Source organism: Scyliorhinus torazame, chromosome 2 (genome assembly GCF_047496885.1).
Source record: "Scyliorhinus torazame isolate Kashiwa2021f chromosome 2, sScyTor2.1, whole genome shotgun sequence".
NCBI lineage: Eukaryota > Metazoa > Chordata > Chondrichthyes > Carcharhiniformes > Scyliorhinidae > Scyliorhinus > Scyliorhinus torazame.
Genome location: NC_092708.1, coordinates 153,102,068 through 153,115,608, shown reverse-complemented (window position 1 = coordinate 153,115,608; position 13,541 = coordinate 153,102,068). Strand labels below are relative to the sequence as shown.

At 49.0% G+C, this 13,541-nt stretch overlaps 1 long non-coding RNA gene across 1 annotated transcript in view; it reads left to right on the top strand.

Moving 5' to 3' along the window:
• LOC140392852 (uncharacterized) overlaps positions 1–13,305 on the top strand; it is an 87,363-nt gene extending 74,058 nt beyond the window's left edge. Inside the window, exon 4 of the long non-coding RNA XR_011935441.1 lies at positions 12,666–13,305. This is a non-coding gene — a long non-coding RNA (uncharacterized lncRNA). The remainder of the gene's footprint in view (positions 1–12,665) is intronic.
• Positions 13,306–13,541: the final 236 nt, after the last annotated feature.

The following is a 13,541-nucleotide window of genomic DNA, read 5'->3' as shown; positions in this document are numbered from 1 at the left end:
TGTTACCCGCCCCTCGGTGTACATTTGCTGGTAAGACCTTACACAGTGGTCTTTCCCCATTGCGCCTTGGCGGCAGCTGCCCCAAGCTTGAGTGCGTCCCTCAGCATGTAGTCCTGGACCTTGGAATGTGCCAGTCTGCAACATTCGGTCGAGGGCACAAAATGGCATGCACGAGTTAACAAACAGGGTACACCAATCAACCAGCTCATCTGCTGGAGTGTACCCTCTGATACCAACAGCCTGTAATTACAGCTGGGGATAATTAAACACCATTTGCTACACTCCTGAGGCAAAGACTTACATTTGATCATAAGAACTTACTCAAATTAGCTCATCGTCACTGCTTGCAAATCATTGAACAGGGTGAGTCATAAATCCATTTCATGTCCTTTCATGCAAATTGGATTACCAAACTGTAGGAAGCAGACAGTAACTAACACTCCGGCAATCTATATGATGCAATTATTGGTTTGTTCTCCAGGGAGCATCTCAAATGATTACAGTATCTGCAATTGCTTTCGCTCAAGAAGAATTCAGAACAAGTGTCACAGATCTGCACGGGTGCTGAAATAAAAGAGAGTCATGGGATTAGGCATTTCACAGGCAATCATTTAAACAGAGGAAAGTAAATATGTTTTCTTCATATGGAACAAAATAAGGCATTTGAACAAAATGTTTCCAATTTCACAATTGTAAAGTTCTCTGTTTTATACTTAAAATTGCAAACAATACTCCCCCGTGTTGTTATTGTTTATATTGTTCCACCTTTCCCTCTGACCAAAGTTGTCAGTCTTTGCGATGATGATCTTGAGGAGAAGCAACTTTCTTTTGGTGGTTGTTGATATATCTCAGTTGATTTTCAGAACAATTAGTATATTATTATATTAGTTTCAAGATTGAAGTACTCCAGAATCTGGGACAAGCAGTCTTGTCCTCTCAATGTTCTCCCTATCTCTTCCTGCTTGCTGTTATAATGTATTTAGAATTGATGAACATGTGGTAGCCTGGGGCCTGAGACTGAAGTGGAAGGTTTCCTATGTGCAATTGAATCATAAACCTTTTGTTTTTGAGCAGGTTTAGAATTTAGTTACATATATCTCATAAAGGCAATCTGCCCCCAGGGTTTCAGGATAGGAGATATTGCTTACTATTAGCATAGTCAGTGACCTTTTCCAACATCTACTTATCTGATTCACACTGCTCGTTTGATATAATTTCAGCTATATGCAACAAGGCATGGCCAAATATAATATTTGTATTTCCTGTGTCCATCTTGATATCTTTACTGTTTGGGAAATAACTGAGTACTTTCCAGTCTTCCAGCCGTATTTGGGATCTGCGGGCTTGGTGACATTTTGTAGTCAGCAGTGAAGGAATGACGCTTGCCATTAACTATGTGAACAGCTGCCTATAGATATTTTTGTGGGCTTTTGAGTGGAGAATTGTGGCCCAAATTCAGCTGCGGAGATGGGATCAGAGCATGTGGGATGGCCGTTTCCCATTACCCACTGGCTTGCTGGTTTGCTGCTATGTCCCTCCCTCCAGGCCATTTTTGAACAGGCGGAATCAAGGAGGTGATGCCGGCCCACCCGCAAGAGGTGGGTGTACAATTAGGCCGAAGTTGTGAAACGCCTTCACGGTTCATGAACATGCCCCTGCAGGTGTTGATTCAAGCAGTGAAGAGGGTCAGAGTGAAGTATTTTTCCCTAAGAATGGAAAAGAGGAGGCTGAACTAACCTCACCAAGCAGGCGTATCTTCAAGTTGCTGAGGAGGGAGCAGCAGGTTTGTGCGATGACAAGGATCTGAGTCACAAAATGTTCGATGGACTCATGTGGTTCGGCACGGGGTTTGTCCTGTCACTTCCCGGCATTCTCCTGCACAGCAATGCTCTTATTGACACCTCTAGCTATCTCACACATTCCTTTCTCTCCAGCCTCTTCTATAAATCTCCATCTCGACAGACAGCATTCACCCTCGACCTATTGCCCTGTTACTCCCATTTCTCAAGGTCAGCCTTTTCATAAATTTGCTTGGCAGTGGGTTCAAATCCCAATGCCGCTGGTTTGCTAGCTTATATATATTGGTTCTTTTAAATGGTTGCTCCTCTTTTCTGTGCACTGAAATGTCAGTATGTGAAGTTGGGCAATATCAAAAATGAACTGGTCTCTTCACCTCGCCATGAAAATTATTGTCGTACTCATAGATAAGATCAACCAATTCAATGCACATGTTCATCTCCTGATGTAAATTGAATTTAATTCATTGTTACTGAAGCCCTTCATTTCCCTCAGGCTGAGCTCCATAAATGTCTAAATGGTGTATGATGTTCATGGCGGTGTTCCTAGAATTTAATCTGATCAACTGCTCAGGATAGCAGTGAGGGCAGCACGGTAGCATTGTGGATAGCACAATTGCTTCACAGCTCCAGGGTCCCAGGTTCGATTCTGGCTTGGGTCACTGTCTGTGCGGAGTCTGCACATCCTCCCCGTGTGTGCGTGGGTTTGCTCCGGTTTCTTCCCTCAGCCCTCAGTCCAAAGATGTGCAGGTTAGGTGGATTGACCATGGTAAAATTGCCCTTAGTGTCCAAAATTGCCCTTAGTGTTGGTGGGGATGTTACTGGGCTATGGGGATGGGGTGGAGGTGTTGACCTTGGGTAGGCTGCTCTTTCCAAGAGCCAGTGCAGGCTCGATGGGACGAATGGCCTCCTTCTGCACTGTAAATTCTATGATAATCTATGATAAATTATGTATCAGGGTTAATGCTTTTAGGACCTCTTTCCCTGTGAGGACTTCTCTTCTTATTTTTTACATTCATTTGGGTGGAGAAAACAGGAAAAAGTAAATCTATAATGGAGTAAACACTTTCCTCCTAGGGGTACTGAGTATAAAAACAAGGTAGTTATGTTAAACTTTTATAGAATGCTGGTCTGGTCTCAACAGGAGTATTGCATCCACTTCTGAGCCCCACACTGTAGGAAGGATGTGAGGGCGCTAGAGAGGGTGCAAAGAAGACTCAAAAGAATGGGTTGAGAAACTTTAATTATGTGTATAGATTGGAGAAGTTGAGATTGTTTATCTTGGAGAAACAAAGGTTAAGAGGAGATTTGATGGAGGTATTCAAAATCAAGAGGGCTCTGGCCAGAGAAGATAGGGAGAAGCTGTTCTCATTGGTGGAAGGATCGAGAACCAAAGAGTACAGATTTAAGGTAATTGGCTAAAGAAGCAATGGTAACATGAGGAACTTTTCCACTCAGCAAGTGATTAGGATCTGGAATGCACTACCTGAGAATGTGGTGGAGGCAGGTTCATTCAAGGAATTCAAGAGGGATTTGGATTATTACCTGAAAAACAAAGAAGATACTGTGCTATGGGGGAAAGGTGGGGAAATGGCACTAGGTGCATTGCTCCTTCAGAGAGCCAGTGTAAACATGATGGGTTGAATAGCCTCCCTTTGTGCTGTAATCATAGTGATTCTATACCTTGAAAGTTGATTAAAATAGGAAAAATCTTGGTCATGAGTCCTGCCTGAATAATTACTCAGTGATTACTCACTACCAAGATGGATAATTACATTCTCAGGTGTGTATTTAACCATACAGACTAAAAGATGCCAGGTTCAACCATCACATTATGCTCTCAGCTGACTCCAGTTGGGATGGTGGTATCAATGATCTCGATTGCGGCTCGGGAGTAGCATCCCTACCTCAAGTCTGAAGGTTCAAGACACACCACAAGGATTTGAGTGCAAAAATCAAGCTTGACACTCCAATGCATTGCTGTCTTTTGGATAAGACTTTAAACCCTGTCTGCCCTTTCAGGCAGACATAAAAGAACCATTGATGCTATTTCGAAGAGCAGCTTAATTCTCCCTGACACCTTGGCCAATATTTAGCCCTCAACTTACTTCACTAAAACAGACAGCCTGGCCACTCTCATATTGCTCTTTTTTAGAATGTTTCCATTTTCTATTACAGTTGTGGCCACAATTCAAATGCACCTCATTGTCTGTAAAGTGCTTTTGGGACACACTGAAAGACATAAATCTTTCTCCCTTAAGCTAGGGAAAAATGATCCATTGTTCCTAATCCTGCTTGTCAGGTAGTGCAGCAACAAGGACAGGATTGAGCATAGCAGGAATGCCAACCTAGGTCAAATAGCTTGCCAAGACGCATCAAGCTGAATTCTCCTGCTGGCACTGGGAACCTGAAATTGGGACCATATGCAGGGTTTACTGTCAAGGCTCCCACTGGCGCAACTTCATGTGCAGCAGACTCTTGATTGTCTGTCTCTGCATTTTCCATATAATTGAGGATGGCAGCGGGTTCCTGAAACAGGAGCCCCAATGAGTGGGCCTTCAATCCAGACCAGCCAGCAGTCTTATTGGAAGTGGTGGGTGCTGCGGCATGGATGCCTCTAAATGGAAGCCTGCTGAAAATTTAAAATTAAAGAAGGTCCATAGTTGTTAGGTTCATAATTGTGGAGGAGAAACCCATCCACAGGAATGCTTTCGGCCTCAGATGTGGCTTTTTAGCACTTCAGGCTCATTCATTGGTCCTGTGAGAGGAGGCACTGATAGCCTGAGGGCCTACTGCCAGGAAGCCCTGCCCTCAAGGTGCTGATCGGCTCCGATCTCAACGGAGCCCAGTCTGACACTGGCAGCTTTTGAAAATAGCCTAATTGGCCTAATTGGCAGCCACTCACAAAAAGTCCAAAGGGCTGTTGGTATGGAAGGGTACTCCAGCAAGGAGTCACTGTCTTCAACAGGGAAGGCATAAAGTGGGGGAATTAAGAAAAATCATATTTAATTAAAAGAAAACGTGTACAATGGTGTGAAGTGTAATGGGGGCGGGAGTTGGGGGGGGGGGAACGGTGGTGTTGTACTTCCCATGTTTTCATGACTGTTGGGGTAGGTTGCCTGCCTTCAGCACACATCAATAAACCATGCACAAACACAATGCACAACTATAGAGCAGTGCTAACCACTGCGCCACATGCCGCCCTCATCATTCATTTATTATTGGTCACAAATACATTTGAGAGGGTGATGCTGGTACACCAGAAGGCACGTTTTCAGAGCTACCCCAGACAAGTATTTTTTGAAGTGCATGCACTGTAAATAATTGGAAATGCCCCAAAAAATCCCACACCTGCATATACCAAAAAGCCTCCCCCCGTGGAAACCCAAATTTCCCCGTCAACTCCTCCAAGCTCGCACGAATAGGCCCTTCATTTTCACCACCCTCAGCTCCTCCGAGCCCTGAAACCCAGCATCCAGTCTCGCTGGCTCAAACAAATTATTCTCTCGGATCAGCATCAGCCTCAACCCCACCCCTAACTTAAAATGCTGCCGAAATTACCTGCATATCTTCAGCATGGCCACCACCACCGGATCACCCCAGAAGCGGAGCCATTGCCAGCACGCACAACTCCGACCCGACCCCTACATGAGCCTGCCTCCAACCTTACCCACATTGCCTCCAGCTCCCTAGCACAGCCCCGCACCTTCTCGACAATAGCCTCCCAATAAAAATACAGCACATTTGGCAGAGCCTGACTGTCACCCCCTCTGAAGAACTGCCTTCCGAACCCTTGCAACCTTATCTGCCTAGACTAATAACAAAATCAACCGTTCCACCCCATTAAAAACACTTTCAGCAAGGAGACCGGTAAACAGTGGTTTTGGCCAAAGGTGGTATCATGACTGGCATAGGCTTGGAGGGCCTGTTCCTGTGCTGTATTGTTCTTTGTTCTTTGTTTACCGCCTGCATTCGGCCTGCCAATAATCGGCCTACCTCAACAAATCCGCCTTGACCCAGCCTACCAGGTTTGTAAAATTTTATTTTAAAAAAATATATTTTTATTAAAGTATTTGCAAATTTTTATAACAATAACAAAAACAATAACATTGACATGGTAAAATAAACATTTCCCCACCCGACCACATCTTCTCACACCACAACCATCTAACACCTATCCGCCTGCCCCCCCCCCCCTTTGGAATGCTGCTTCTGCTGACATTTTAATTTTCCCCGAGAAAGTCGACGAACGGCTGCCACCTCCGAGAGAACCCCAGCATTGACCCCCTCAAGGTAAACTTTATTTTCTCCAGCTTGAGAAACCCAGCCATATCACTGACCAAAGTCTCCACACTCGGGGGCTTTGAGTCCCTCCACATTAAAAAGATCCGTCTCCGGGCTACGAGGGAGGCAAAGGCCAGGACATCGGCCTCTTTAACTTCCTGAACTCCCGGATCTTCTGACACTCCAAAGATCGCTACCTCTGGACTCGGCACCACCCAAGTCCCTAGCACCGTGGACATTGCCTTCGCAAACCCCTGCCAAAACCCTCTGAGCTTCGGGCATGCCCAGAACATGTGGACATGGTTTGTTAAATTAAATTTATGGAGCCGGGTCCAATCCCGAGCCACCTGAACCTACAGATACCTGAAGTGAATAGTCACGACATGGGAAATCCCCCCAAGTCAGCTCCCGCAGGCGGGGAGACCAAAATGACTCGCTCTTCACCAAATCCCGAAAAAGCCCCAAAGCGCTTAATCTGCCCCATTATAACCCCACTGTGGGAACCGGGTTGGAAATATTCAACGAAAGGCCTTCAGCATACAGGAACACCCTATGCCCCCGGCCCAATATCCCCTCCATTTTTACGAGCTCCTCAACGCAATGGCCAAGGTCTCTATCATCAACACAAACAAAAGGGCGGACAGCGTTCCATAATGCAGCTGAAAATATCCCGAGTTCACCTCATTCGTACGTACACTTGCCTTTGGTTCCTTATACAACAATTTAATCCACGCCACAAACTCAGGTCCAATCCCAAACCCTTCCAACACTGCAAACAAATAACTCCACTCTACTCGAATGTGTGGTGCTTGCTGAACGTACTGCTTTCCCCATCTCCACTGGATGCCTTCTCCACATCCAGCGGAGATGGGAAAGCAGTCCGTTCAGCAAGCACCGCACATTTGAGCACAACTGCCTACGCTTTACAAGCCCTGTCTGATCCTCCCCCACCACCTGTGGGAGGCAATCCTCCAACCTAAGCACCAACACCTTGGCAAGAATTTTGGCATCCACATTCAACAGAGATATTGGCCGATATGACCCACACTCCATCAGGTCCTTATCCTCTTTAATAACAGCAAAATAGATGCCTGTCCTATCAAATCCGGGAGTGCCCACCGAGCTACCGTGTCCTCAAACATCGGCACCAACAGCAGCACCAACCTATCCAAAAACGTCTTATAAAACTCCACTGAGAACTCATCCGGTTCTGGTGCTTTACCCGCCTGCATCTTCCCTACCGCCATCCGAACCTCCTCAAAATCCACTGGCTCCTCCATCCCTGCCCTATCTTCCTCTCCCACCAGAGGACACTCCAGCACCTCCAAAAACTTCCTCATATCCGATTCATCCCTCGGGAGCTCCGGCCTATACAACCTCTTATAAAATTCCTCAAATGCCCTATTGACCTGTTCTGGAACAGCCACCAGCCCCTCACCTAATCCCGGGCTGGAACAATCTCCCGGGAGGCTATCTGGCGGTGGAGCTGTCCCGCCAGCGAGCGACTGGCCTTCTCCCCATACTCGTATATCACACCCTTCACCTGCATCACCTGGCGTACCGCTTTCGCTGTGGACAAATGTTCAAACTGCATCTGCAAGGTCCCTTCTAGAGGCGAAAGGTTCCGGAGTGGGATCTTCTGCATACTTCCCATCCACCTCCAAATTTGTGCCTACCAGCCGCTGCCTCCCTATCCACCTGCGCCTCATATGAGATGGTTTAGCCCACCTGGAGATGGGCTGGTTTAGCACACTCGCCTAAATCGCTGGCTTTTAAAGCAGACCAGCAGCACGGTTCAATTCCCGTACCGGCCTCCCCGAACAGGTGCCGGAATGTGGCGACTAGGGGCTTTTCACAGTAACTTCATTGAAGCCTACTCGTGACAATAAGCGATTTTCATCTTTCATGATCTCACCCCTTACCACCGCCTTCAACACCTCCCATACCGCCGACTGCGAGACCTCCTCATTTTTATTAAACCTCATATAATCATCGAGCACCTTTGCCATCCTTGCACAAATACTTGGATCACAAGCAGCCCCACATCCAACCTCCACGCCAGCCTCAGTGCAGACCTCTTTCCCAAGACGACATTCACCAAGTGCAGGGCATGATGTGAAACAACGATCAGCAGGTATTCAGCTTTCCTCACCCCTGACAACAATGACCTCCCCATAATAAAGTAATTAATCCTTGGGTGTACATTATGCACTGGTGAGAAAAAGGAATACTCTCTACCCCCTGGGTGCACGAACCACCACAAATCCGCTCCTCCCATCTCCTTCATTTAAAAAAAAAAAATTTAGAGTACCCAATTAATTTTTCCAATTAAGGGGTAATTTAGCGTGGCCAATTCACCTACCCTGCACATCTTTGTGTTGTGGGGGCGAAACCCACGCAAACACGGGGAGAACGTGCAAACTCCACACGGACAGTGACCCAGAGCCGGGATCGAACCTGGGTCCTCGGCGCCGTGAGGCATCAGGGCTAACCCACTGTACCACCCCATCTCCTTCATAAACACTGCCAACACCCTCACCCCCCTCCCCACCCCATAGGGGTCGACGAGCACGGCTTAGATCGATCCATCTTCAGATCCAACACCATATTTAAATCCTCCCCGATGTACCGTCAATTAACACGAGACGAGAAGGGTGAAACAATCGAGGTTTTATTGCACAAGATGTTGTGCCTTTTGCAGCTGGAACCAGAATGGGCGCAGCGCAGGAGAGCATACACTTTTATACACCGCCTGCTGGGAGGAGCCAGGAGGCTAGGATTTACTGGGGTACCTGTAATACAGGGGCAGTACCGTAATACATGTAATGTGTTACCAGTGGTGTTTACCACATTCACCCCCTGTTTAAAAAAGAGTCCGGCGGGGGTGAAGAAAATCGTTACAGATTTAGTCTGTCGGGGTCTCTGACCCTCCGCTGCGATCGCCTCAGTCCTGGTTGTGATGTGGGCGCCGACGTGGTCACCTGTGACTCCGGGAGCGTGTTGTCCTCTTGCTCGTCACCCCTTAGTGGATCCAGTGGGGGGACGGATCCTGCTGGGGTGGGGGCTGCGGTGAGGTTCGCTGGTGGGAGGGTGGGTGGCGCAGGGGTGAATGAGGAAACCGGGGGGGGGGGGGGAGGGAGGAGTGGTATCAGTTCGGGGGTTGTGGGTGAGGACCCAGCGGGTGCCAGGTCCCGGAGGGAGACTGTGTCCTGTCGCCTGTCGGGGTGTGCCACGTAGGCGTACTGCAGGTTTGCATGGAGGAGGTGGACTTTTTCCACCAAGGGGTCCGACTGATGGGTCCGCACATGCTTCCGGAGGAGGACGGGTCCAGGAACTGTCAGCCATGTTGGGAGCGAGACCCCGGAGGTGGACGTCCTAGGGAAGGCAAACACACGTTCGTGAGGGGTCTCATTAGTCACAGTGCAGAGGAGTGACCAGATGGAGTGGAGTGCAACGGGGAGGACCTCCTGCCAGCGGGAGACTGGGAGATTTCTAGACCGAAGGGCCAGACCGTCCTGTTCTCCCTCTCCACCTGCCTGTTTCCCCGGGGTTTGTAGCTGGTGGTCCTGCTCAAGGTCGATGCCACCAGGAGTCGGCGGTACAGTGCCTAAGACATGACTTTCATCAAGTCAGAGGTTCAGCGGCTACTAAAAGAAGGGGTCATAGAGGCTAGCAACAGCCCTTGGAGGGCACAAGTACTGGTAGTCTGCTCCGGATAAAAACAACGTATGGTGGTGGACTATAGTCAGACCATAAACCGCTTTACGCAACTCGATGCGTACCCACTTCCCCGCATAGCAGAAATGGTGAACCAAATCACCCAGTATCGAGTATTCTCCACAGTCAACCTAAAATCTGCCTATCACCAACTCCCTATTCGCCCAGAGGACCTCCCCTATACGGCTTCGAATCAGCCAGTCGACTCTTCCACTTCCTCAGGGTCCCTTTTGGCGTCACAAACGGAGTTTCCATTTTCCAAAAGGCGATGGATCAAATGGTGGACCAGTACGGCTTACGGGCTACATAGCCGTACATGGACAACGTCACCATCTGCGCCCATGATCAGCAGGACCATGAGGAAAACCTGAGGAAGTTCCTCCAGACCGCCCGGGTCCTCAATCTGACATACAACAAAGAGAAATGTGTGTTCCACACAACCCGGCTAGCCATCCTCGGCTACGTCGTGGAAAACGGGGTCCTGGGCCCAGACCCCGACCGCATCCGCCCCCTTAAGGAACTTCCCCTCCCCCGTAGCCTCAAGGCACTCAAACGGTGCCTGGGGCTCTTTTCCTATTATGCCCAGTGGGTCCCCAGATATGCAGACAAGCCCGTCCGCTCATTAAGACCACGGTTTTTTCCCTATCAGCTGAGGCTCAGTCGGCCTTCAGTCGTATCAAGGCCAATATCATTAAGGCCGCCATGCACGCGGTGGACGAAACCATTCCCTTCCAGGTAGAAAGCGGCGCATCAGACGTCGCCCTGGCTGCTACCCTCAACCAGGCGGGCAGACCTGTAGCGTTCTTCTCTCGAACCCTCACCGCCTCGGCAATTCGACACTCTGCAGTCGAGAAGGAGGCACAAGCCATAGTGGAGGCCGTGCGGCACTGGAGGCACTACCTAGCCGGTAGGAGGTTCGCCCTCGTCACCAACCAACGGTCGGTCGCCTTTATGTTCGATAACGCACAACGGGGCAAAATAAAGAATGATAAAATTCTGAGGTGGAGGATCGAACTCTCCACCTACATGTACAATATTACATATCGTCCAGGAAAGCTCAACGAGTCCCCAGATGCCCTGTCTCGCGGCACGTGCGCCAACGCTCAGAAAGACCGTCTATGGGCCATCCACGATGACCTCTGCCACCCGGGAGTCACCCGGCTTGCCCATTTCATCAAATCCCGCAACCTACCTTACTCCACCGAGGAAGTCAAGGCCATGACCAAGGCTTGCCAGATCTGTGCGGAGTGCAAACCGCACTTCTATTGACCAGACAAGGCTCGCCTGGTAAAGGCCTCTGGGCCCTTTGAGCGACTAAGCGTGGACTTCAAAGGGTCCCTCCCATCCACCAACCGCAACAGTTATTTCCTCACTGTCATCGATGAATTCTCCTGCTTCCCCTTCGCTGTCCCCTGCCCTGATATGACCTTGGCCTCCATAATCAAGAAACTGCACAGCATCTTCACGCTGTTGAAATGAAATGAACATCGCTTTTTGTCACGAGTGGGCTTCAATGAAGTTACTGTGAAAAGCCCCTAGTCGCCACATTCCGGCGCCTGTTCGGGGAGGCTGGTACGGGAATCGAACCATGCTGCTGGCCTGCCTTGGCCTGCTTTAAAAGCCAGCGATTTAGCCCAGTGTGCTAAACCAGCCCCTCATTGCCCTTGTGGACCTTCTCAGCTCCGGTGGTGGTGCGGTGGATACGGTCGTCCTCGGTGGTGGTATATCCGGGATTTGGTTTCCCCGCTTATATCCACAGCGACCGGGGTACATCGTTCATGAGCGATGAGCTGCGTCGATATCTGCTCAACAAGGGCATCTGGCTCGCCCACCGACGCCCCCCCCCCTTCTACTGAAGCTCCCCTCCCCGGCTGTCGACTCCGACAGCACCCCCGCATAGCGCCGCCCCTCCCCCCAGCCGGCGCCGGCACCAATCACCCTAGTCACCCCGGATACCCCCCCTGCTCCAACGCGGGCAAATGCTCAGACAACCGTGCTCCCGGATATACCACCACCGAGGACGACCGTATCCACCGCACCACCACCGGAGCTGAGAAGGTCGACAAGGGCAATGAGACCACCCAAAAGACTGAACTTGTAATGCCACTTCACCCCCGATGGACTATGCGTTTTTTTTAAACAGGGGGTGAATGTGATGAATGACATCTGTATACACATGTACCTTTAATGCGTAGGCCCCTTTAAGACCGGGTTTGGAACCCTGGGGGACTCCGCCTCTGGCTCCGCCCCCAGGGAACTGTATATAAGGTTACGTTCAGTAGGCAGCGTGCAGTGAGCACACTTCTCGGCAGCTGTCTGGTTCTCTGGTAATTAAAGCCTTTAAATCATCAATCTTCTTCCTGAGTCGTAATTGAGGGTATCTCACTGATATAAAGGGAGACACATCTGGCCATCTTCATAGGAAGATTGAGAGGGTATTAAGACATACATGTGAATGGCCAGTGCTAGGTGCAAGTTCCAGACGAGTAGTTAGCAGACACCATGATAACATGCTTTGTATCAGATCGCTCTCTTACCACACGAGACTCAATAAACGATTTGCAGTGTTTGGTGGATTCCTTTGTAAAGTACAAAGGACCAAACACAACATGATACCACGAGTGCTAAAGATTTAAAGATAGCGATGACAGTGACAATGTTAGGCATAGGGGCTGGTTTAGCACACTGGGCTAAATCGCTAGCTTTTATAGCAGACCAAGGCAGCGCGGGTGCAATTCCCACACCAGCCTCCCCGAACAGGTGCTGGAATGTGGCGACTAGGGGCTTTTCACAGTAACTTCATTAAAGCCTACTTGTGACAATAAGCGATTTTCATTTCATTTTCATTTCATTTCATTTTTCATTCAGCTTGAAGACCAGTCTGGTGAACTGCAACCTGAGGTGACCCAATGTGTCAGAAAATGCTGAAGCTCGAGATGGATGGACTGAGGGCCCCCCACCAGCTTCAGATATCCGGTAACGTAGGTGAGAACTGGCGGCTGTTCAAACAGCAGTTTGAACTTTACGTTGTGGCCGTGAGCCTACAGGCCCTGCCTGATGAAAGGCAAATCACGTTGCTGCAAACAGTGGCAGGTCCACAAGTGCTTGGACTGTATAACTCGTTTGTGTTTGGTAATGAGGAGGATCATAAGAAATTTGAAGAAGTGATGAAGCACTTCGATAAGCATTATTCCGCAAAGAAGAATAAAACGTTTGAGCATTACATGTTCCATGTTCATACACAGAGACATGGCGAATCATTTGACAGTTTTGTCACAGACTTGAGGCTGAAGGCCCAGTCATGCAACCTCAGCGACCTGAAATCATCGTCAATCCGCGACAAATCGTCTTTGGTTTACTTGATGATAAGCTTCAGGCGATATTATTGTGGGAGGAAGATTTGATGCTGGAAAAGGCAGTGAAGATTTGCCAGGCGAGTGGGGTAGCTGCACAAAGAATAGGCGCACTCTGCTCAAACAATATTGATGCCAACTTGGAAAGGAAGCCAGCGCCATTAGTGCTGTGATGCACGTTATGAAGAAACGTGGTCTCAGTACGGGTGGCCATTTTAAGCGGGCGACATGGTACAGACACACCATACAGTCTCTGGACCAAGGCCATGTCACCTGTGACTCGGATATAAAGGGGGACACATCCGGTCATCTTCAGAAGAAGATTGAGAGGGTAATAAGACATATATGAATGGTCAGTGCAAGGTGCAAGTTCCAGAGGAGTAGTTAGCAG